Genomic DNA, 23,686 nt, shown 5'->3' with positions numbered 1-23,686 from the left:
GTTTAATCAGCTTTCAAATTGGAAATAATGATAAATTATTACAAGCATGGTATGAATAATCATATGGCCATAGGATTTGCTTGGAACCTAATAAACATTAGGGAAAAACTGATAAATAGGAGCATCAATGTAAACACTGTATACACAGATGATATCTTCCTATTTACATGACTTACCCTTTCTCTGACCATTAGAAAGATATGTGACTGTCATCCAGAATTGAAATATATAGCATAAACAGGAAATGTAGTGTCTTTAAGTACCCTCCCATTTTCCTTTCTCCCAAATTTTCTCCTTGGGGAGAACCCAGCAGTGTCCACTCCACCACCTCTTTGAAAGTTCCCAGGGACAAACAAAAGTTCCATCCCACTAAAGTTCCTCCTGAGGCATTCATGAGTCTATTGGGCTTACTTACAGGACATGATGAGGTGTTACTAACAGGAACATGGGTGACCCCAGAGCAGCCATACTGGAAAGTCTTCACCCAGCCTAGATGATGGCTTTCCTGTAGATTCATAAGTAGAGTCTCCTTCATCAAGTCCTCTCCAGGCTGTGTAATCCAGCCCATCCCCTAAGCCTGAAACCCACATGCCATTATGGCAGAATTGCATACAATTGGCTTGGAGGGGTGACTGGATATTCAGGTGAGCTTCCACTAACCCTTCTCATTATGAGAGAACATGAGCACTCAACTGGCCCAGCTGTGGCTGTCTTTGTGTAAGCAGACATAACTGGTCTTATGAAGACAGCAGTTAATCTGCCCAAGGGATAAGGCTATGCGGCATGAACCCTGTGTAGGTCCAGATCATTCTGTATCTTCTAGGATCCTCTGACCTTGCTTTGAAAAATCACTAGTCCAGTAGTCACATTGTTGTACCCTCCATGTCTGCTTCTGCTGTATTTATGAAGCTTGGAAAGGGAATTTCTTGCTGGTGTCCCAGGATTTTGTAATCATAAGACTCTACTATTAATTTTAAACTGAAATGACACAAGTCAGGCCATTATCTGATAAGAAAGGATTATTGTTGGGACTGGAGAGATGACTCACTAGTTAGGAGCACATGCTGCTCTTACAGGGGGCCTGGATGGATTCCTTGAATCCATATGACAGTTTATAAGCCTCTGTAATTTCGGTTCCATGGGGATCTGATGTTCTATTCTGGTCTCCAAGGACACCAAGTATGTATGTGGTGCCTATACATACATGCAGACAAATGTTCACACACATAAGAATAAATGAATACATTTAAAAACACACTACAAAGAGCATCAGTGTGTCTTTAATCTCTCTAGTATGCTCATCCTGTAATCTAAGCATTTATTTCATTTTATCAACAAATGCCCTCCTCTTAAATACCTTCTGCAAATCATTGCTCATTAAATTTAAACCCTTCAATAATAATTGCTAACATGTGCCAGGCACTAAAATCATATAAATCATTACACATTGGCTAATTAATAGTCAAAATCTGATCCCAAAATAAAGTGATCATAGTTGATAGGTTCCATTCAAGATACAAATCCTTAATGCTGGGTACATTTTAAATATGATGCTACTGTTTTAACATAAAACACTGACAAATATCTTAAGTACTGAAGGAAGATTAAATATGGAAATCCTAATAGAACTGACAAAATACATTCATCTGAACTATCTTTCATATACAAGACACTGATGTTTACAAACTTAGACATTAATGCAAAGTCAGAAAATATAACTCAACTTGTAATTAAGCTGATACAAAGTTTAATCAGGAATCTGACACCTTTTACCTAAGACATATTATTTACAAAGTAAGTCCTTACTACGTGGTAAATTAAAAACATGGTGGAAGATGGGGTAACTTTTCATGTTTAAAAAAGTTTGGAGGCCCACAATTGTTATGTGTCTTGTCACTACTATGTATATTTCTATGTATTAATTCAGTCAGATCATTCAAATATTTAAAATAAGGGGTGGGTATATTCTTTGGTGAGTAAAACATTGCTGTCTAAGCTGTGTGTGCCTCTCAGGTATCCATATAAAATCTTGTGTGAATGTGGTGCACATCTTTAACTGAAAAGCTCAGAGGTAGAGCCTGGCAGCTGCTGGGGCTTGCTGACCAGCCAGTCTTGGTAAAAGAGTTAAGTTCCAGATTTAGTGAGGGACACTGCCTCAAAATTAAATGGAGAACGATAGAGGAAGACTCTTAATGTCAGCTTCTGTCCTCTACATGTTTATGCAAGGATGAGTGAACCCACACATGCATGCATATAACACACACACACACACACACACACACACACACACACACAAACACACACACACACACACACACACACACACACAAACCAAAAACACTAAAATGAGAAGGAAAATTGCATTGTCATTAATCAAAATCTTCTATGTTATACGTAGCACTTTGGAAGAGAAGAAAATGGGCCAAAAGAATTGTAGTTCTTCATGTGTGTTTCTGTTTATGGTGAATCAAGTTTTGAGTATGAGTTAAGAGGAAACTGCAGAAGCATAAGGGACTCCTGGAAATAAACACAACATTCAGAATGGGAAAAACCCAGAAAGTTGTGGCCTTTGGGAAGACTAAAATAGTGAAGCCATGTTACTATCTCACACCTTTGCTTACTGGAACTCCGCTATTTTAAGTTCTTTTCTGAGATCCTGGGAATAGATGTGTGAATGAACATGATCAACAGCTATATCATAAAGTTGGCATTTTACTAGGAGGTCTTAAGAAACGAACGCACATAGGTAAGTGAAGGAAAGCAAGGTAAAGCTCTGGACAGGGATGGGGGTGGTTGAGTACCACAGGATGGGCAGTTAGGGAAAGTCTCTTGGATTTCAGTATAGTAGATGACTCAGGGAAAGGCTGTGTAAGCTAAAGGGCTAATTTATAAACAGCATCCCAAGTAGGAGAATCAGCAATTGCATTCATTATGAAGTTGAATCTTTTTGTGGTGTTGGGGGATCAGTAAGATGAGAGCTGGAACAGAATGTGTGAGGAGAATAGTAAAGAAATTCTCCAGGAAGGACAGGCTTACTCATGGTGCCAAGTAGAATGTTTTGAAGAGAAAGGAATGTTCTCAGATTGGATTTGTTTTTATACTGTTGATTCTTCCTATTTAATGGAGACCAGAACATGAGTCCTGAGATATGTAAACAAGTTATGCAGAAACTCTGTGACTTCATATAGTACCCCACTTTGACAAAATGATGGCTTGGAGGGGATGCATAAGTTGCAAACTCCCTGGGAAAGTGATCCTCTCCACAGTTGGTGATGACATGGCTGTGGGTGGATGCAGTAAAGGGTCATTTTCCTTTTTGTTTATTTTTGTAAAATTTTCATGAAATGATATTTTGGGGATAAAAGAATTGGGTTAAACTAAGGGGAATATGTATTAAAATGAGAACCCGGGTTGGAGGGGAAAGGTGAGAGTTCAGTTTGGGATCATGCTGAGCCAAGGCTTTCAACCTGCACGAACCATGCCGTTGCTGCATAGATACGGTATGCACTATGGCCATAAATACTCCTAAACACTTACAGGCACCCATAAGTGCTTATAATGCTGTAAGTATTGAATAAAAGCTAAGTACAATATAAAATGACATTGTGTTTTCCTTAATATCTTTCAACTACGGATGTATTTAATTCATAGATATTTATCTTTTTTTGAAACTGATCAGGCATTATTAATTTTAAATAGCTAATAAACATCTGACCTTATGTTATTGAAATATAAACTTAGCATTGTGGGAATGTTGTGTGTGGAAGTTCAAGAATCCAATAACAGTATGTCGCTAGATCCTGAGGAATGCTTGGACCAAGGAGCTAGGAATCTGCCAGGAATCTTTGTTCCATGTCTTTTTTGTATTCTTTTTCTTTTTTCTTTTCTTTCCTTTTTTTTTCAAACTTCTCTTTTCTATTCTTAGTGTTGCACTCCATGGTACTCATTTAAAATGTATATAACAGTTAACACTATTCAAGGTGTTGTTCAAAGAATACTTCCAAATAACGACAGAGTATTGTCAGGTAATGCCACTTCAAATATTTGAGAATATATGCACTTTTTATGCTGCTTGAAGTTTATCAAATATTTTATTGATTTTTACTTAATAAATAATTATATAACTCATGTACTTACTTTGTTAATCTTTGGTTCTACTCTGAGTCAAAACTTTCCACCTCTCTGTACAGATTCTCAAGCTACATACTAATTACCCATTTAATAAAGATAATATTCCATAATGTACCATAATGAGTGATTTTTATTAAGATCTCAACGTTTTTGTTAAGTTCAGACAGAACTATAATTCTTAGCACTCATAAAACCGCACACAAATATTTTGCTGGTGAGTTTACGTCAACTTGACACAAGCTAGAATCATTTGAGATGGTAGAAAATCAATTAAGAAAACACTTCCTCCCCCCCACCCCCGAATTGCTTGTGTTTTCTATGGAGAAACACTGGTTTGTAGAGAAACAGCATCAGGTTGGCAAGCAACACAGTTATCACTACAGTAACAGAGCATGGATAACAGGAAAGGCTGGGTACTTACAGCTTTTCTTGTTAATCTCTTAAATCATAGGAAAACCTATCACTGACCATATTTTATAATTATTTCCTGTTAAAAAATAGTTCAGTGGGTACCTACAAAGTTTCAGGTGAGTCTGCTAAATTGCTGGTGGCAATCTCTGTAGTTCCAAACTGGACCATAGGTAGGGACTGCTGCTTTCTGCTGAACTTTCAGACTATTGATTCCACTGTAAGAGGTAAGAAAAACAAAAATGTAAGTGTCTCAATAACAAAATAATAGCACCATGCTGAGTTGATAGTGAAAAATCTCACAGGAGTTCTTAACTCTCAGATAAAATTTCGCAGAAAAAGGTTCCCTTTATTACAAATCACAGTGTGAGTCAATTCCCTCTTCACACGCTGTCTCCTGCTGAGTCTCAGCATTAAGTTTCCGGCCACACAGAATGCATGGAGGTAATCAAATCCACTCCTTGCAGCTGGCCTGACAAGAAACCGCTTACAGTGATTGAGACTGCTGTTTTAAGATCATAATTAGTGTTAGCTGAATCATGTGTGTGCATATATATATATATATATGATGTATATATGATGTATATGATATATATATATATATATATATATATACACACACACACACATATGGATTTGGGGTTTCTTATCCTGACTTTAAATTTTTGAAAGCTTCTTTTTGTTAAACTTCTTTGGAGTGGAATATACATTCACAATTTATAGAGCCATCATCATAACTGAGGGAAATTGGAAAACTTGAAAATTGGATTTTAACAAAAGCTCACATAGGATGAACTAGTAATCACGTCAAATCTACCAAAGGCTAGAAGTGAAATGACACTTTTGGAGGCACAGCTGGCTCCATGGTGTATTACGTCACTCGGACTGATGCTGGTGCTACCCATGAGCCCTCAACTTCACCATGTTAGTAGAGAGGAACCAGAAGCCTCGGGCTGGTTGTGTCCTGTTCTTGGTCTCCAGAGGCTCTGCAATCTTTGCAACACTGTTCTTTCTCTCAGTAAAGAGCACAGCAGAATCCTCCTTGATGCTGGCTCTTGGAGAGTATACACCTTCTTCCCAGGCCGACTACCTGCACTTCATCTTCATCCGGGCGGTGACTGAAGGTTCAAATCATCCCTTCATGAATACCTCTAACCACAAAGAACTGAATACCTCCAGAAACCAGGCACCAGAAATATGGCCATCTACAGAGCTTGGAAAGACTCTCTGAAAATCATACCAATCTGGGGAGAATAAGTAGGTCCAATAACCACCATAACCTATAGATTTGCTATGCTTGGTTCTTGTCTTACCCTCTCATTTGTTAGAAGTCATTTTACCTAATCTTTTCCCATTTACAAGCTTTCACATATCCCAAAGGCAGAAAATATTTCTTAAATTTGTCTATCCAGTTCTATGTAAACTGCTTGGTAACAACAATAGAATTAACCTACTTATTATATTTTTAGAAATATTATACATATATATATATACTATAGCACATATGTATATTATGTTAATGTTAAATGAGAATACAGAATAGCATAAATTGCATATCTAATTAATACTGCCTATTTTAGTTAGGGTTGCTAACTAAATATTGCTGTGAAGAGACATTATGACCGGGCAACTCTTAGAAGGGAAAACTTTTAATTGGGGTGGATAGCTTACAGTTTCCTAGGTTCAGTCCATTATCATCATGGTTGGGCACATGGTGGCATGCAGGCAGACATGGTGCTAGCTACATCTTGAACAGAGGGCAACAGGAAGTAGACTGTGACACTGAGCAAAGCTTAAGCAAAAGAGACCCCAACAGGGACACACTTCCTTCAACAAGAGCATACCTACTTTAGCAAGGCCACACTTCCCAATATTGTCACTCCTTATGAGCTCATGGGAGCCAATGACATTCAAACTACCAAACTGCCCAAGTTCCAGTAGAAAGAATTGCCTTTCAGGGCTATGGATATTTCACAAAGTTTCTATGATAGAGATCATAGGCAAATCTTTGGGAAGCAGTGGGAGGAGAATTGCCATGAACAGAGAATGAATGGTAAGGGCAAAGCCAGGAAAATGTGTCTTCATTGTAGATGTAGAGAATCTGGGAGAACAAATTAGTAAAACAGTCCATTAGACAGACAGTGGAAATGGCACAGGAGAATGGAAACAGAGTCAGGGTTTCTGAGAAGATAAACTAGGGTTTGGGAGAAAATTATGATTTTTCAGTTGTTTTGGGAAAATGGAAAAGAGAACAGGGAAAGAAGATTTAGGGATGCCTCCTGTGATGTGGCCTGGACTGTGAGGTTACAGTGGGGTGCAGTTAGCTGAGATGTGCCCTGGACTGTTAGGTTATGGTGGGATGCGTGTAAGGTCATGTGATGCGTATACATGGTCGTGTGAGTTTAGAGTGGGATGTAGTCAGGAGGGCAAAAGAAAGATAAGGGTGACCATATGGGGCCTGAGAGTCAGCAGATATGTGTGGGGGTGGGTGAGAAAATGAAGCTGTTCTCACCATGTACACCTATGTGTGAGGAGAATCGGTGGTGTGGCTGTTTGTGAGAGCATGCTGAGCGGAGCACTATTTGAAGTTCATTCAGTTTGGGGTGCCTGAGATATTTTATTTGTGGGAGTTGGGTATTGCTCTTGTTCTGATGTAGAAAATCCAGTATTGCTCTAGCACTCCACCTGGTGTCCCGACATGGTATTCATGTGCAGAGGTCTTCCTGCTAATTGACTGAGCTGCGATGCTGGCCCAGGAAGAATGTGTTTGGCAGAGGGAATACAAGATTTGACTGTATTCATCAGAATCTCTTCTGTGGAAACTCTTCATATCATTCACCACAGCCCTGAAAGAAGAGAGGCGCAAAGAATCTGCCATATAGCCAGCAATGTGTTGTGAAACATCAACAACAAAACATCAATAATAAATATTTTTCTATCATTGAAGATGGAGAAAAAAAAAATCCTGGTTTTTTTTTCCTCTATAGATATTTTTTTTAAATCACATTTATTTTATAAGTCGATCAGAGACTATACTTTTAACAAAAGGAGAAGGATCTAGGATGATAGCCCAGTGGTAGTGTGCTTACTGCTCAAGTGTGAGAATCAGAGTTTGGACCCCCCAGATCCTACATAAAGACGTAAAGCTGAACACATAGGCAAACACGTCCAATCCTAGTACTTCATGGCAAGATAGGAGGCATACAGGCATACACAAGAGAATTCGTGGAGGCTGCTAGAGAACCCAGGCTGGTAGCCTGTGCCTCAAACAAGGTGTAAGGCAAAAACCCATAACCCAAATTGTCTTTTCTCTCTCTCTGTCTCTGTCTCTGTCTCTCTGTCTGTCTCTGTCACTGTCTCTCTCTGTCTCTCTCTCTCTCTCTCTCTGTCTCTCTCTCTCTCTCTCTCTCTCTCTCTCTCTCTCTCTCTCTCTCTCTCTCTCTCTCCCCCCCCCCCTCTCTCTCTCAATATGTTTTAGGGACTTTGTAATGTTTCTAGGTTTTTTTTTTTTTTTTTTTTTCGAGACAGGGTTTCTCTGTGTAGCTTTGCGCCTTTCCTGGAACTCACTTGGTAGCCCAGGCTGGCCTCGAACTCACAGAGATCCGCCTGGCTCTGCCTCCCGAGTGCTGGGATTAAAGGCATGCGCCACCACTGCCCGGCTGTTTCTAGGTTTTAAGCTTCTAAAAATTTGTGTTGGTTGTGATTTGTCAAGCAAAACACGCACTCTCAAGTTAATTTTATATCCATGATTTTGTGATTTTTTTTCTGATAGAACTCAAACTTGCATCTTTTAAAGCCACAGAAAGTCTAGGTCTGTTTCTATAGAGGTAAATCTGTACAACATTTATAGAAAAATGCATTTGGGAGACAGGGCAGGGAGAGATTGTTTAAAGGAAACACTGACTGTGCCTGCAAGATGCATCTGCATTTCCTCAGAATGCTGTCAGTGCTCTTGAAAAGACATCGCTTGTGAAAAGCTGTCTTTTTTACAAGGATTGTGAGAAAATTAAGGTGAGGATAAAGGCCCTTGGGTTCTCTAAGTGCCTGTAAGAATATAAAATCCTACAAAAATATTGGCCTTACATATGTGCTTATACAAATACTCTGTGGTAACTCATATGCTGATGGAGTTGAAAGAAATAAAACAAGTCTCCATAGGGGCCCAAAACAACTCCCAGTTGCCAAAGTCATAAGTTCAATTTATTTTTAAACCGCTTCATATTTTCTCCAAAGGTTAATGTGCAGACATCAAAGGCATGTACCAAAAGCACAAAACCAAGCAGCAAGAAAAGAGACAATTAAAATTCAGGCCAACGCTACATGAGAAATTTTGGCTTAGTATAATCAATCATGTTAACCTCATTTACAGAAGGCATTCTGACAAATTTGAGTCTCTTTTCATCAGTCTTTACTAAGCCTATCGGCATTCTGGCCCATCCTGTCATCTAATTCAGCCTCCGAGGTATCCTTCCAGGAACTATGAGAGAACTAGACATTTCACCGACAAATCAATGGTCCTTAAGAGTTCCGTAAATGAGCTCAAGCTGACAACCTCCAGTTTCATGTGTACAGAGAACTTTTTGACAGGAGAGGGAAATCAGTATTAAATGATAATTGAAATCAATTCTTGTGCCATTTGTAGAAGGAAAGATTATGAGTCTGATCTATAATGCATTTTGAGGGCAGCCACGTATGATGGTTTTTGTGTAATAGCCAAGGGCCTTCACCCAAAGAGAGGAGACTTTTATTAGAGCCTCCAGATTGGATATTTGTATTCTATTAAACATTCTTGTTGGAGTTTCATGCTCTAGTCTCTTCATATTAGAGACTAATTTACCAGAATGCATTGCAGGATTTTGTTTGTTGAAATGGAACTAATATTTAAAATAGCTGAAACATGCGAGGTTAATGGAATGTGTTGCGAAGCTATGGGCTGGGCATCATATTACTGTGGTTCTGAGTTCAGAGAAAGTGAGTGGTATTTAGGCACAACTACATCATAAATTACATCCACAAATAATAAAGCAGCCGTCCTTTAAATCCACTGACATTCTTTCCCTGTAGCTGAAGTCTGGATGAGACATCTTTCTATTGTGCTAGAGTTCAAGTCATTTTAGAATAAAGGAGGATTCTTCTGTTTGCAACAACACTCAGGATTGAGTCCAAACCTCTTCCTAAAAATTATAAAGATGACAAATGTCTCTTATAACATAGTGACAAAAATGAGTTTTCTCTCTTTGTTCTTTGCAGTGTCTGCTAGCTACTGGACAATATTATGTTCATACAAACACAATATTAAAGTTTCCTCTAGGCTATGTTCTGGGGAAAAAAGCTTTATTTATTTATTTATTTATTTATTTATTTATTTATTTATTTATTTATTTATTTATTTAGTGTGTCTGTCTGTCTGTCTGTCCGCTGTGGACAAGGAGAGGAGGACAATGATGAGAACACCAGGCTGAAATCTGGAGTTTGGGAGGTTTATCATTAGTTTAGAAAATTAAATATAGTACTATGATTAATATATTACACTGACAATATTAATGTATTTGAGGCAATATCATTTTTATCTTTGATCCATACACATGGCCTAAGAATTAAAAATAAGTGAACATGTGTTGCTTTGAGCTAGTTCCAAAGGTGTGTTCTCAAAGGTTCTGCTTGTTGCAAGTAATATGCACACATTTTTGCATGCTTCATTACAAAGTTGAAAATTATGTCCTGCTATGGCTTAAACCCAAAATATAATATCCTCATAGGCTCCGTTTGTTTAGTGCTTAACCCCAAACATGTGATACTATTTCGAAGGCTGTGGAGCCTTCAAGGGGAGAGGTTGCCTAAAGGAAGTAGATCGCTAGAGCAGGCCTTTGAGGGCTGTGCCAGCCTGTGGGACTAGCTCTGAGATCCCTGCCTCCTGGTCTCTGTCATGTACAGAGCACTGTGACAGGCTCCCCCACTAAGGTCTGAGCTGATCCAACCACCATGGCTTCCCCTGCACCATGATGGGGACTAAAATATAATATATGCCCCCTACACATACTTCTCTCAAGTGTTATATCAAAATGGTGGCAATGTAACACACACACACACACACACACACACACACACACACACACACACACAAGGCTTTGTGATTCTCTCCATCTATGCTACAATGATGAATGGATTGATCTTGTACAGGTCTTATTCAGCCAGCCACAGCTGCTGTGAGTTCAGTAGTGCTCTATCATGTCCTGAGGATACTACTTGGTAATAATTCAAATGCTTTTGCTAATGGTGTTTTAGGGATTATCAAAAGGCTCTCCAAATTACTTCCTCTAAGTCATTAGGTCAGTCATATGGTTCCCATAAAGACCTATGTTCCAAGCCTGTCTAAATTTAGATACTATACACTGGGAGTATGATATACGGGATTGTTTGAGTTTTCCCTGCAAACAATATATCAGTGATGTAACCCAAATGTCTCTCATTTGCACATGTTCCTCCCATAGAGGCTCTCTAGAAGATAAATGTGTGCATATGCACACAGTAACATGTACACGCATACCACATCTCTCTCTCTCTCTCTCTCTCTCTCTCTCTCTCTCTCTCTCTCTCTCTCTCTCTCACACACACACACACACACACACACACACACACACACACACACACACACTTTCTCTATTTGTTTCTAGTTATTGACACTACTAAAGAGACAACTATTTATCATCTTTGTTTATAAGAGTAGTTCCTTCCTGAAAGCATGGTTTATCGAAACCATGTGAGAATATCTTTGCTCAGGCTGGAGAGACGGCCCGGAGGTTAAGAGCTCATAATGTTTTTGCAGAGGACAAGCTCACAACCACCTGTAACTCTAGCTCTAGAGAATCTGGTGCCCTCTTCTGGCCTCTGTGGGCACCCACATAAATGCATGCACTAACCACAAATAAACATCACATGTGTACACATATATAAACAAATCCTTTTTAAAGAAAGGAATGTTATCTTCCCATACATTCTATCACTCCCTTTTTAAGACTGTACCCTTATGAAAGGAGGTCTGCATGCCTGAGAATACTGCTGTGAGAAGCAGAAGGCAGAACAGAGATAGGAAAACGTGCTTTTAAAACAGCTTTCTGGGGACCTACTTGATAGAAAGAACAACAAATAGTCCTTTCCACTTTAAAAAGGAAAAGGCTTTGTGCTTAATTTCTGTTGTTTATCTGAGGAATCTATTCTGTTTGCATGACAAATGCACATGAAAACCTTTTAAGCACAATATCTGCTATAGGCCAGAGTCACACAAGTAGCACTCTAAATATGATGACAAAAAGTACTTCACATCTGGATGCTGCCTGTTATTTTCTTTTACAGTGAAAATATATTTTTCAGATGTAGAGGACAGCATCTGATAGTTTTCCTAATTTAATGCAGCAAGTATCACCCTAAGATAAATCACCAAATCTTCCCCTTTCCTCAAGATTGCCTCCACTGAAATTCTTTCCAAAGTAACAAGTGTCATCCAGCCATTCTCCCTCCCTTTGTTTTTTGTTTGTTTGTTTATGCATTGGTTTGTTTGTTTGATTTTTAAACATAGATTTTATTTATTTTTTGTGAATTTCATGTCATGTACCCCAATTCTGCTCACCACCAGTCTCTGCATATCTGTCCCTCACTCCTGCAGTATGCCACCCCCAAAATTAACTAAAAGCAAAACAAACAAAAACCCACCTCGAGCCTCCATCTTTCCAACAACTCTTCATTCGCCATAGTGGCATGGGGAGCTGCAGTGTGTCACACAGTATACCCCTTTTGTTCAATCAGTCCCACCCATAAAATGTTCATTGCAATGAGTCATTGGTCTGGTTCAAAAGCCTCGGATATCCTGTTGTTGCTCAGAGTCATGGAGATACTGCTATCATTGTTCCACAGGACCAGTCCCCTCACACACTCAAACAGGTCATCGATAGGGCAGCTGCTAGGGTGGGCCAACGTAGGACCCAGGATGTGGGTCCGGGTGATAGCGGAGCTGGTCAGTCAGGGCCACTGGAACCACCCACCTCAAGCAAAAGTCAGAGCCAGCTCTCAGAAGCCCATGCTATTCTGGTCAGCTCTACCATGGGGAATGGGGCACCAGCTCTCCTGCTGCAATGTCCAGGAAAGGGCAAGGCCAGCTGTTCCTGGGGCCCATGAGGGACAGGGCTGGCTCTGCAGGGCCCCTAGGATTTCAACACACATGGTTCCTATGACCTCCCTGTGGTAACAAGAGCCATGGACATGAGCCCAGACTGTGGCTGCTGTTGGCCCACAGACCCAGACATGGCCCACTGCAGCAGCCCAGGATGGCTCCATGTGGCTGCATGGGCCACTAGGATTGGCATGGTCCCTGTGGCAGTGAGTTCCTCAGACACCAACATGGCCACAGACCCCCTCTCTCCTTTCTTTTCTGTCCTAGGCTTTGCACAGGCTGTCATGACACATTTTTAGTTTCAGTCTCTAAAATTATATAAAACACTTTCTGACTCAACTGACCTATGTTTTTGAGACTGTAATTATTTGGGGACCCTTCTGTTTAAAATGCCCCCCTTCTCCTACATCTATGTATCTGAATGGATCTCATCAAACATGTCCCAACTTAGAAAACATCTGATTTTTTTTTTCTTGTCTCTGAATCTGTTTCCTTCTGCTGCCAGAGGAAGTCTCTCTGCTGATGACTGGATGAGGCACTGACCTGAGTACAGCAGAATATCGTTGGGAATCATTTTATCTAGTTTCTGGTTCTTGGTTACCCAAGCAAAGTCAGGTATGAGTTCCTTCTCATGAAGTGAGTCTTAGGTTAAACCAAGCATTGATTGACTACTCCCACAAGTTCTGTGCCACCATATTGCCCCAGCATATTTTGTAGGCAGGACAGATTGTAGGTCAAAGGTTTTTGTGGACGAGTTGGTGTCCACATGTCTCTTTCTGGTAACCTGCAGAGTACTTTCCTGTACAGAAGACTAGAATGTAAGGGTGAGGGTTCTGTGTAGGCACCAGCTCAACTTCTCCATGGTCAATGATTTGTGTGGGTATTATCCTTGCAATGTCAGTTTGCAGAGAGAAAACTTTTGTCTGAGCATCAGCCTGGTTGGTTTTGGGATTTCTATGACACTACAGCTCAGTTGAATGCAATGTAGTCCCACCACTGGAAGACTCACTTGGATGGATAGTTGAGTTTCCTTACTACTCATTACTAGGAGTCCTCATTAGGATCACCTTCATAGATTCCAGGAAGTTTCCACTGCACTAGGTTTCCACACCATCCCACAATGCCTCCCTAATACCAGCTGTCTCCCCCAATACTCTTGCCCTCCATCCATCCTCCCCTTCACCAGATTCCCCGACTCCATTCCCCAATCCCACACAGTCCACCCAAATAATCTATTCTATTTTCCTCTCTCAGAAAGATCCATGTATCCCCCTTAGACCTTCCTCTTTACCTAACTTCTTTTGGCCTATGTATCTTAACTTGATTTTTATTTACTTAACAGCCAATATCCTCTTATAAGTTAATACATACCATATTTGTGTTCTTCATTCTGGGGTAACTCAATCAGGATGATTTTTTTCTAGTTCCATCCATTTGCCTGCAAATTTCATGATGTTATTATTTTTAACAGCTGAGTAATACTCCATTGTATGAATGTACCACATTTTCTTTATCTATTCTTCTGTTAAGGTTTATCTAAGTTGTTTCTAGTTCCTGGATACTATTTGAAAAAGCCACAGTGAACATGCTTGAGCAAGTATCCTTGTGGTAGGATACAGCTTCCTCTGGGTATATGACCAAGAATAATATAGCCAGGTTTTGAGGTAGATCAATACCCAATTTTCTGAGTAACTACCATATTGATTTCCATAGTGGCTGTACAGTGTGAGGTTCAATATGTGATTTAAGCAGCCGCGGTAGTGTTTCTTTTGAAAACTTGGTTGCCCTTAAGTTTGGGGAGCATAAATTTTAAGAATTGAAATGTCATCTTGGTGGATTTTTCCTTTGATGAGTATGTAGTATCCATCCCTATCTCTTTTGATTAGTTTTAGTTTGAAGTCTATTTTGTTAGCTATTAAAATGGCTACATCAGCTTGCTTCTTATGTCCATTTTTTTAAATATCTTCTTCTCACCCTTTACCCTGACTGAGGTAATGTTTATCTTTGAGTTGAGGTGTGTTTCTTGGATGCAGCAGAAGGATGGATCCTGTTTTCACATCCATTCTGTGTTGCCTGTTTTTCTGTCCTGTTCAGGTGTTGTGTTCACAGGGAATGCCTGTTTGGTGTTGTAGGCTGGTATACTGGGATGAGTTAAGGGAAGGATGGATGGTTGGAGAAGATCTTCATGATCCATTGGGGATGAGGTCAGAGAAGAAAGGGAGACCACAGCAAGTTTCCAGAGCTGGGGATGAGACTGAGGGGATTGGATCTCAGGAGCAGAAGGACAGGACTGAGTTTGCCTTCAGCCAACTTGTTACCCTGGGAGGAGCAGCCCTTAGATTAGCAGAGGGTGTGTGCTGGAGCTGGGGTCTGTGTCAAAGCAACAAGTGGGGGAGGGATGTTAGGAGAGGGTGGTTTGTGGGATTCATAGGAGATGTGGGCGTGGGTTAGGGAAGGCTGCAACTGATGTTCCTTACAATGCTAGGGATGAAACTGGGGGTTTGAATCTTGGGGAACAGCAAGAGGAGAAGGTCTGTAGGAAGACTACCTAGTTTTCTCCTGGCTTGGTTTCTTTTATTCAGATAAAAATCTACAAGTTGTCATTCAGTTTTCTCAGTACTTTTTCTACTTCAAATATTAAATTTTGGTTGGTTTTCCTAAATACTCAATTCACTGTGTCACTTCTTTCTTAATAAACAACTTTCCATTGCCTAAAGGATAAATTCCCAACTCTTTGTTTTGCATGAGTATAACTTAATATAATGGACATAAAAGTACAATGACTGTAGTAAGTACTTTAAGCTAAAAACTTCCTTACTGTCAACTAGTACCTTCACTTTCATATGTTTTTGACCAAGAGTAGAAATGAAGTAGATGATCACAAAAGAGGGCAAACTCCCAGCCTGTACTGTAAGGAGTGAGCAGCAATTTTATCATTCTTCATATGTCCCAATATAGAGACATTCTGTGGAATTCGACTTATTATTTACTTGACACTCATTTTATGTAGAGTAATTCCCAAAGGCCAAGTCGGTAAAGGATGGAAAATGGCAGTCAACCTCATTGCCTCTATTTTCCCTTAAAGCTTTTATGTTCATATTCTCAAACCACAATGAAAGCAGAAAGTAGAGCTCCTCGTTTGCATTAAGGAGTGCTAGGATTCAAAATATTAGACTAACATGCTGAATGCATGTCTAGAAACAGCCAGGTAGGTCTATCTACATAGTAAACACTTTATTCCCCATGAATATATGACAGGCGAAGGCCGTGGCCTTAAAGGGCAGTGGATATGACTCCTAAAGCAGATCTCATGGGTACAGGACTGAGAAGATGTGAGAGCCAAATTCCAAACTGTATGTATGATAGTAGCAAATATTTCCTTGATATACCTTGTCTGCTATGGGGAAAGTAGTTATAGCACCAATTAGAAACTCTATTTACCTAAACATCTGCAGTGTTTTTTATTTGTTTTTTTTTCTTCACTCTGGAAGGTCAAACTGGTTAGGTCCAGTGCTAATTAACGATTCAGTGAAATTATAGGAAACTGGGAGACAAAAATCATCAGATGTAGCTTCTAACAATAAAATAGCAAATACACAAAACAGGACTCTTAATGATGTTTCTTTAACAAAGGGAACTAGTCTAACATCACATTTGCCATGATCTATATGCTCTACAAAGTTTGTACCTTCAGCGTTTAGTTTCATGACAACTTGATTTTATTCCTGTTATTGCCATTCTAAAATTGAAGAAATGGAGGCATAAAAGGTTTAGTAATATGACAAAAAGCTCCCTAACCCATAAGCATCAGAGCCAGACTTCTTTCAGATTTTGGTGGCAGAGCTGATGCCTTTTAGGCCATAACACAATGGCACTAAGCACAGACAGGGTGCCTGTCTGAGTGCTGCCCATGTGAAGACTTAAGTTTTGCCTTTAGTGCCTGGATGAGTTAAGTCTTAGATATGGACGCTTGTGTGCAAGGAGAGGATGAGAAATCAGCACTATTGTGCCAGGAACCAGTCCCCGAGCTGGGGTTTCAAACCAACCGACCGGTCCCTAGGATACATTCATTTGGGTGCATTATCTGAGGCAAAATACTTTCTTTACAGACTGCATGCAAATAAGAAAGACAAAACAGCACATAAAACTGTGTTAGTTTTACTCATCAGTTTTCAGAGGGGGGAGTCTACACGGGATTATTTTCTTTTCACATGCCTTTCACCCTTTTCATTGAAATGTGCACATGCCATACAGCAGTCCACTGCTAAGTTGTCCACTACACTAACAGACTAACAGCAGAAGAAGGAAGATGAGCAAATGCTGCACAGAACTTCTGAAGGTAGTGCGCAAGCGAATGCCTTGTTTAATGATAAATGAACTGAGGTCCTCATTTTTTTTACAAGACAGTAGGTACAGTAATGCTGACACTCTATGAAACCACCTACTTCTGATGATAAATTCTCCCACGTCACATCACTGGTAGCGCTTTCTCCCTGCCATTTGTAATAATCTAGTATAGCAAGGCACTGTCAGACAAGTATTCACATGAGTGCACCCCTTGTTTTCTCCCGAAACAACCTGTTAGCAATCATCCTTTAGACAGACTCAAAATTTAATGCATCCTTTAAAAAAATGTATTCGGCAGTAAAAACACTGTGGAAATTGATCTTGCTGTAAAATTTAGCACCGTAGACTTGACGTTAAGGCCACTTAGAGGCTTCCACATCAGTAAGGCAGGGAAGCAACAAATGAATTTCAAGGTGATGGTTTGGAGGTCCCACAGTGAGGGATGGAAGTCATTGCAAAACCCAGTCTTTCAAGTCAGCCATTCATTTGTCACCTCGACTATCAGGAAACTCCACATCACAGATGAGTAAATGACAGTGCCCTCTCTGGCATTTCTTTAAAATTGGAACCTGATTGTTCTGACTTTATAGAAGACCAGCAATGAAATATAAAAAAATTGTACCAAATAATTTTCAAAATACAATTATTTAATAAATAAACATTTAACCAATTTTTTAATAAATAATTGATACATTGTTTATTATTGATAATTAACTAATAAGACAAGTATTACTCTGATAATTGGAGATTTAAAAATACCAAAAATTAGATTTTTTATCTAATAGTATATTTTTAAAGTCATATAAAATTAACTATTACAGAAACTGAGAATCAAAATACTTAGGAAGTTATCAGGAAAAGGTAAAAGTCCTTATTTGTGTTTGCTGACTGTGGGATGGTTGATTTTAATGACATGTTATAGGCAAGCTACAACTTAATAGAAGAATAAATCCAATACTTGGTGGAAATATGGAGAGCATCTTCAAGGATCCTCTTACCTAGTAAGGGCATATATATGGGTACTTGATTGTGATGGAATGCTCAGAGTGAAGACTGAGCAGGTCCAGCAGCAGCACCTTCACACAGATGTGGATTCTGGGTGAAACAGACCAAAAGGCAGCATTTACTGCCCCTGTAATTTCCTCGTAGCGCAGGTTTATTTGTTCTTTTTGGTATCTTGGCCTTTCGTGATAGCTCACTCCCTGTACCATCCCCCTGTCACTGTGCCCTAATTCTAAAACAGAAAACCAAACAACTCTTCTTCACCAAAACCTGTTGACGGTGCTATTCCATGCCCACCCGATTTCACTTTTTAGCCTAAACACACACACACACATTTACAGATAGTAGGGTCTACCCTTGTGACCTCACATTAGAATGGTCACTTCTCTTCCTGAGCTAACTCCTGAAAAGAAATGCCTGGGTCAGATGGCATTTAATGACGTTAGCTATATATACATTTACCTAACTGTTCCACTACCATGTGAGCTCAGGGTAGCAATGTGTATACCTTTTTCTTAGTTATCTTTATTGTTTTGTAGGTAAGTGATGAGTGAGAGTTAATAAATCAATGATTTTTATCAGTCTATCCAAACTATTGAAACAAAATACCTGTTCTCTTCCACAGATCTGGAGGTCTTTAGACATCCCAGGGGCTGTTAAGTCATAGCATCACTTCCACCTCGACTCCAGGGTTGGTGCTGAGGTGGAGGTGACATACTTTGCAGTGTACAGCTAGACCAGACCTGCTTAGGTCTTGATGCTCAGAGTTGTTTCAGTCTCATCACTAAGATCTTAAATATTGAGATGGAGCACCTGCCTTCTCTCTCACGTGGAGCTCTGTAAGCCTGTAACATTTCTTTCTCTACAACAATCAACATATGTATTGAGACCTAAAGAGCAAAGAAGCACAAAGAAAATTTTCACTGATGCCAGTTGGTTAGATTGGTATTTGTGTAAAAAGTATACCCATTTGAGAGAGACTGAAATAATATTACTTAGATCCTGACCTATATTAGACACTATTGTTATATATTGTATGCAAGATAATCTGTTTAATCAGTGTGAATTCTTATGTGGTTACCTGGCAGAAGATGATAAATATTAGATCTTTTCAAAAAATTAAGTCTCAAATTTATTGCCATAAAAGGTATTTTTGTCAGTATGTATACTGAATGCTACTTAATAGCCTTTATTCTGAAAAAAGAAACAGCCATACTAATGAATTAACTGTTCTGGCATATTACATTATATAACCAAAGACAATTTTCCAGAAATTAAAAAATGCAAAATTCCCATTTGTTCAGCATTATTGTTGCCATTATTCTCCATTACTGTGAGAAGCTTATAAACACATCGAGTTTTTATTATTAAAGTATAATATTGAAGATAAAAATGTTCATAAAATAAATACTGATAAACTCACATTAAGAACACATTGTAGCTGGGCGGTGGTGGCACACGCCTTTAATCCCAGCACTAGGGGACAGAGGCTGGCGGATCTCTGTGAGTTCGAGACCAGCCTGGGCTACAGAGTGAGTTCCAAGAAAGGTGCAAAGCTACACAGAGAAACCCTGTCTTGAAAAACCAACCCCCGTCCCCCCGCAAAAAAAAAAAAAAAAAAAAAAAAAAAAAAAAACCCACATTGTAATTCCAAAAAGTCTCACTTAGCCTTTGCAAGCACATCTCCTCAGCCTGGGCTCTAACATTCTGCATGAATACTCCCCATACTGCCACTCATTGTGCTTTATATACACATATATGAACCTCAACAATTCTCCTCTAGGGTGTGTCTTTTTAAATTTCATAAATAAAGACTCAAAATATAGGTATTCTTTGCCTTGTTCTTTGCCTTGTTCATTGTTGTATATAATGACTTTTACTTATTAAATATCCTGCTTCTCTCTCATGCCTCTCCCCTCTCCTCTCCTGTTGCAGCACATCTTTCCAAATCTCCTGGTAATGTTATGGTGTTTCTTGCCAGGAGCCATCCCCGGCAATGGATGGTCCTGCAGAGGGTGTAAGGAGTCAGCAGGAGAAGAAAGTGAGCCAGGCCATGGTGGTCGGGAGAATCTTGCAACCTGACTGACTAGCAGCCAGAGTGTTTCTTTATTTACACAGAATTTAGTTAGCAGGGATACATTCATGATGTTCCAAAACATAGATCATATCATTTTTGGTTTTGGACATGTGTTTCACTTCCTTTTGCTCATCGTTTAGTCATCATTAATAAACTATGACAGAACAGAGTTATCATTTCCAATCATTTTTCCAAAAGTTTTGACATCATTAATAAATGAAGTTATCATTCTTACTCATGAAACCCATAACCCAATTTTTGAGAATCTAGAGGCATATGACAGCCTGTGCTCAGGTTCTTTGCTTTGGTTGCTCCAAGGACACTAGACCAAAACAAAAATCTTCAATCACCCTGGGCATTTTGCCATGTCCCAAGCAGTGTATTATTAACTCTTAGTCGTCAGAGTACCCAGGAAAAATCCTCAGGATAAAGCTGCTGCAGTTATTATTCAAATTCTGGCATAATACAATCAGTGTTCACATATCTTTATACAATTTGTCTATATGACTAATTCTGGCATTCTGTTGTTCCTTGGCCATATGACATTATAGTGGCTCTACATGAGCTAATTTCTAAGAGAGGGAGGTCCTAACACCTCATACTTTTATCATCTTTCCGCTCCATACTTTGCTCATCAATAGGGCAAAGTTGTATGCCATGTAATTGTCTCAGTGTACAGTGGGAAGAGCCTTGTAATCTGAACACATACAATTCCTCTAGCCCACTGAATCTTGTTGATCTTTTTAATTTTACTTTGTTTTGAATATCTTGTTCCTGTGTAAGTACAGGGACAGATGTTTCAAGAATGTCTAATAGCCTCATGAAGAGACCTCTGGCTTCTTTCTGTGTTACAACCTCCAAGGCATAAGGAAGACCTTCAAGTAGATAAGGATATCTCTCTAAAAGTGTGGGGGGGAATAGTATGTTCAGGACTTTCCTGGGTAAGCTTAGAAGCAGCATTCCTAGGAGAAGGCATAAATGATTCATAAGAAATTTTCTATCAATCCAATATCCTCAAATTATACAAATATTAAAAGGGCCCCAAGTATGTAAACAGGTGGAGATGAAAGCCAAAGGTGGCATGGCAGCCATCATGTGGCTCAGCTCTGTTGGATCAGTGTCAAGCAGCTGTGCTGGCTTTATGACTGCTGCCATTCCATTCGATATGATTATGCCATTTCTGTACTGGAACATGGATACTTTTCAATGTGACATTCCTCCCATAACAAGCATTATCTGTCAGTAATCCCTCAGGGAGGGGTGGTGCCTCAGGAGCTCCTCATGATCCATGCTGAAATGTTGATGGTTCTGACATTGCGCAGGTCTTATGCAGTGAGTTCATGAATGCAAAGTCCTTGTCATGCTCAGATGTCTGTTGACAGCACACCTCCCATGCAATTTGTTCTCACATGCTTTCAGCTGCCTCTTCTGTGGTTCTTTCTGAGCCTTGGAGGGGCAAAATCCAATGCACCATTTAAGGTTTATCTCAAGACATGTAGTACAGCTTGTTCATTTTTGCTGATGTGTATAACAGATTTTTAAAAATACAACTTGCATATACGAACATTTGAATAGTATCTCATTCTTGCTGTCTCCATCTCTCTGTCTCTGTGTCTCTCTTCTCAGTCTCTGTCTCTGTCTCTCTCCCTCTCTCTCTGTCTCTCTCCCTCTCTCTCTCTCTCTCTCTCTCTCTCTCTCTCTCTCTCTCTCTCTCTCACACACACACACACACACACACACACACACACACACACGCACGTGCTTTTGTTAATAATACTACCATGGACTTACTGTGTCATAAGAAATAAGAGTGCTCAGATTTCTTACATTTTTTTGAAGCATACTCTATTACTAGATATATTACTAGAATCCTTGTTTTTCTATATTCTTATATCTAGTCAAATAAGAAATCAAATCTTGTAGTAATTATTTGTATTTATTTACTAATGACATTTGTGATGCTTTTGTATATTTATTGACTGTTTATATCCTTTTGTGATCAATGTTTGCTTGATTTTTGCCTGTTTTTCTTGGAGATTCTTTGTCTTTTGTGTTATCTGTAAGATGTTCCTCTATGAATTCTAGATACAAAATTTTTGTTAATTATATTTGTTGTCAAATACTTGCATTGGCTTATGGTTTTGTCTTTTCACTATTATTTATGATATTTGATAAGTAAAAATTATATTTTAAGCGTTAAGTTTTACATTTTTATGGACTTTAATTTTATGAAAAATAATTTCCCATTATGAAATCTTGAATTTTTAAGGTGTTGTATATATTATTATTTCACTCAGCGTTAGTCTGCCATGAGAAGACTTTATTCATGTTATTTGTACAGACTTAGGCTTCACCAACCCCCACCAGGATTCATTCACTACATCAGTGAAACATACTGACTAGTCTATTGTTTCTCCGCAAATGTATGAAACTTGATTTTACCTAAGCCAGGACTTCTGATGTGCATGGATCCATTTCCCTGTTTTCCAGTCTCTATTTTAGCTTTTGAAAGTCAGTATGACACTAACTTGATTTTCCGAGCTTTGGGACTAATGTCTAGCAATACAAGGGAGCTTGACTGACTTTTCTCCTTTTATTATCTTAGAATCCTATGGTTTTGCTTCGTTCCATATAAATTGAATTTAATTTTATCTGAGAAAGAATTAGTACCTTGATAATATTGAGTTCCCTGTCCCAATACATACCCTATATACTTAGTTCATTTTTAATTACCTTTATTACTGTTTTATTTATTTCTGTCTCTACATCTCAGGCTTATATATCTTATATTTTATTGCTTTATAATTGATAAGTGTTTTAAATGATGAACCTAATTATTCCAAATGTTTGTTTTATTATATAGTAGCTTAAACAAATTCTGTATATTAACATGATCACAAAAGAACTAATTGAAAGTTTTACTAAATGAAATAACTTGAAGAGTATGTGGGCTATTACAATGTGCTGCACTACCCTTACATATACACAGTTTAACAATATTTTAAACCTTCCTCTGAGTAACACAAAGATCTTAGATTGCTTTGACTGTAATGTCTGTTTCAAATTATGTTTTTTTTATGTTTTTCAGTTTATTCCTGACTCTCTCTCTCTCTCTCTCTCTCTCTCTCTCTATATATATATATATATATATATATATATATATATATATATATTTTTTTATTTTTCCACAGTCAACTATGTTTCTCCTTTTCCTTTCTTCTTTAAACATACTTACTTAGAAACCTTTTGTGATGATTTTTTTCTACTTAAGAAATATTTTTGTCATTCTTTTAATAGTAAGTCTTTCCCCTAGGCATCATGGGGAATAGATATTTCAGTTAATTCGTGCTGTTAACATCTCTGTTATCACACATTTTAATCAGATGAGGTTCCTCACTATATCCTTTATTTCATGTCTATTCACCCGTTCACCCTTGTGTGTATACATATTGTTTATGTATATGTACATATATTTCTTATCCATAGTACTCTAAATAACTTGCATAAGGTTTTTTAGTTTTTCCAATCATCTACAGCTGAAAATAGTCTTAACT

The 23,686-nt window shown here is 38.8% G+C and overlaps 1 protein-coding gene across 2 annotated transcripts in view; it reads left to right on the top strand.

The window, feature by feature from the left end:
- Positions 1 to 23,686, top strand: part of Khdrbs2 (KH RNA binding domain containing, signal transduction associated 2) — a 481,530-nt gene that overhangs the window by 311,671 nt on the left and 146,173 nt on the right. The window lies entirely within an intron of this gene.

The sequence above is a fragment of the Peromyscus eremicus genome, chromosome 16_21 (assembly GCF_949786415.1).
Source record: "Peromyscus eremicus chromosome 16_21, PerEre_H2_v1, whole genome shotgun sequence".
NCBI lineage: Eukaryota > Metazoa > Chordata > Mammalia > Rodentia > Cricetidae > Peromyscus > Peromyscus eremicus.
The sequence above is the reverse complement of the archived record's forward strand: the minus strand, read 5'-3'. Positions and strand labels throughout refer to the sequence as shown.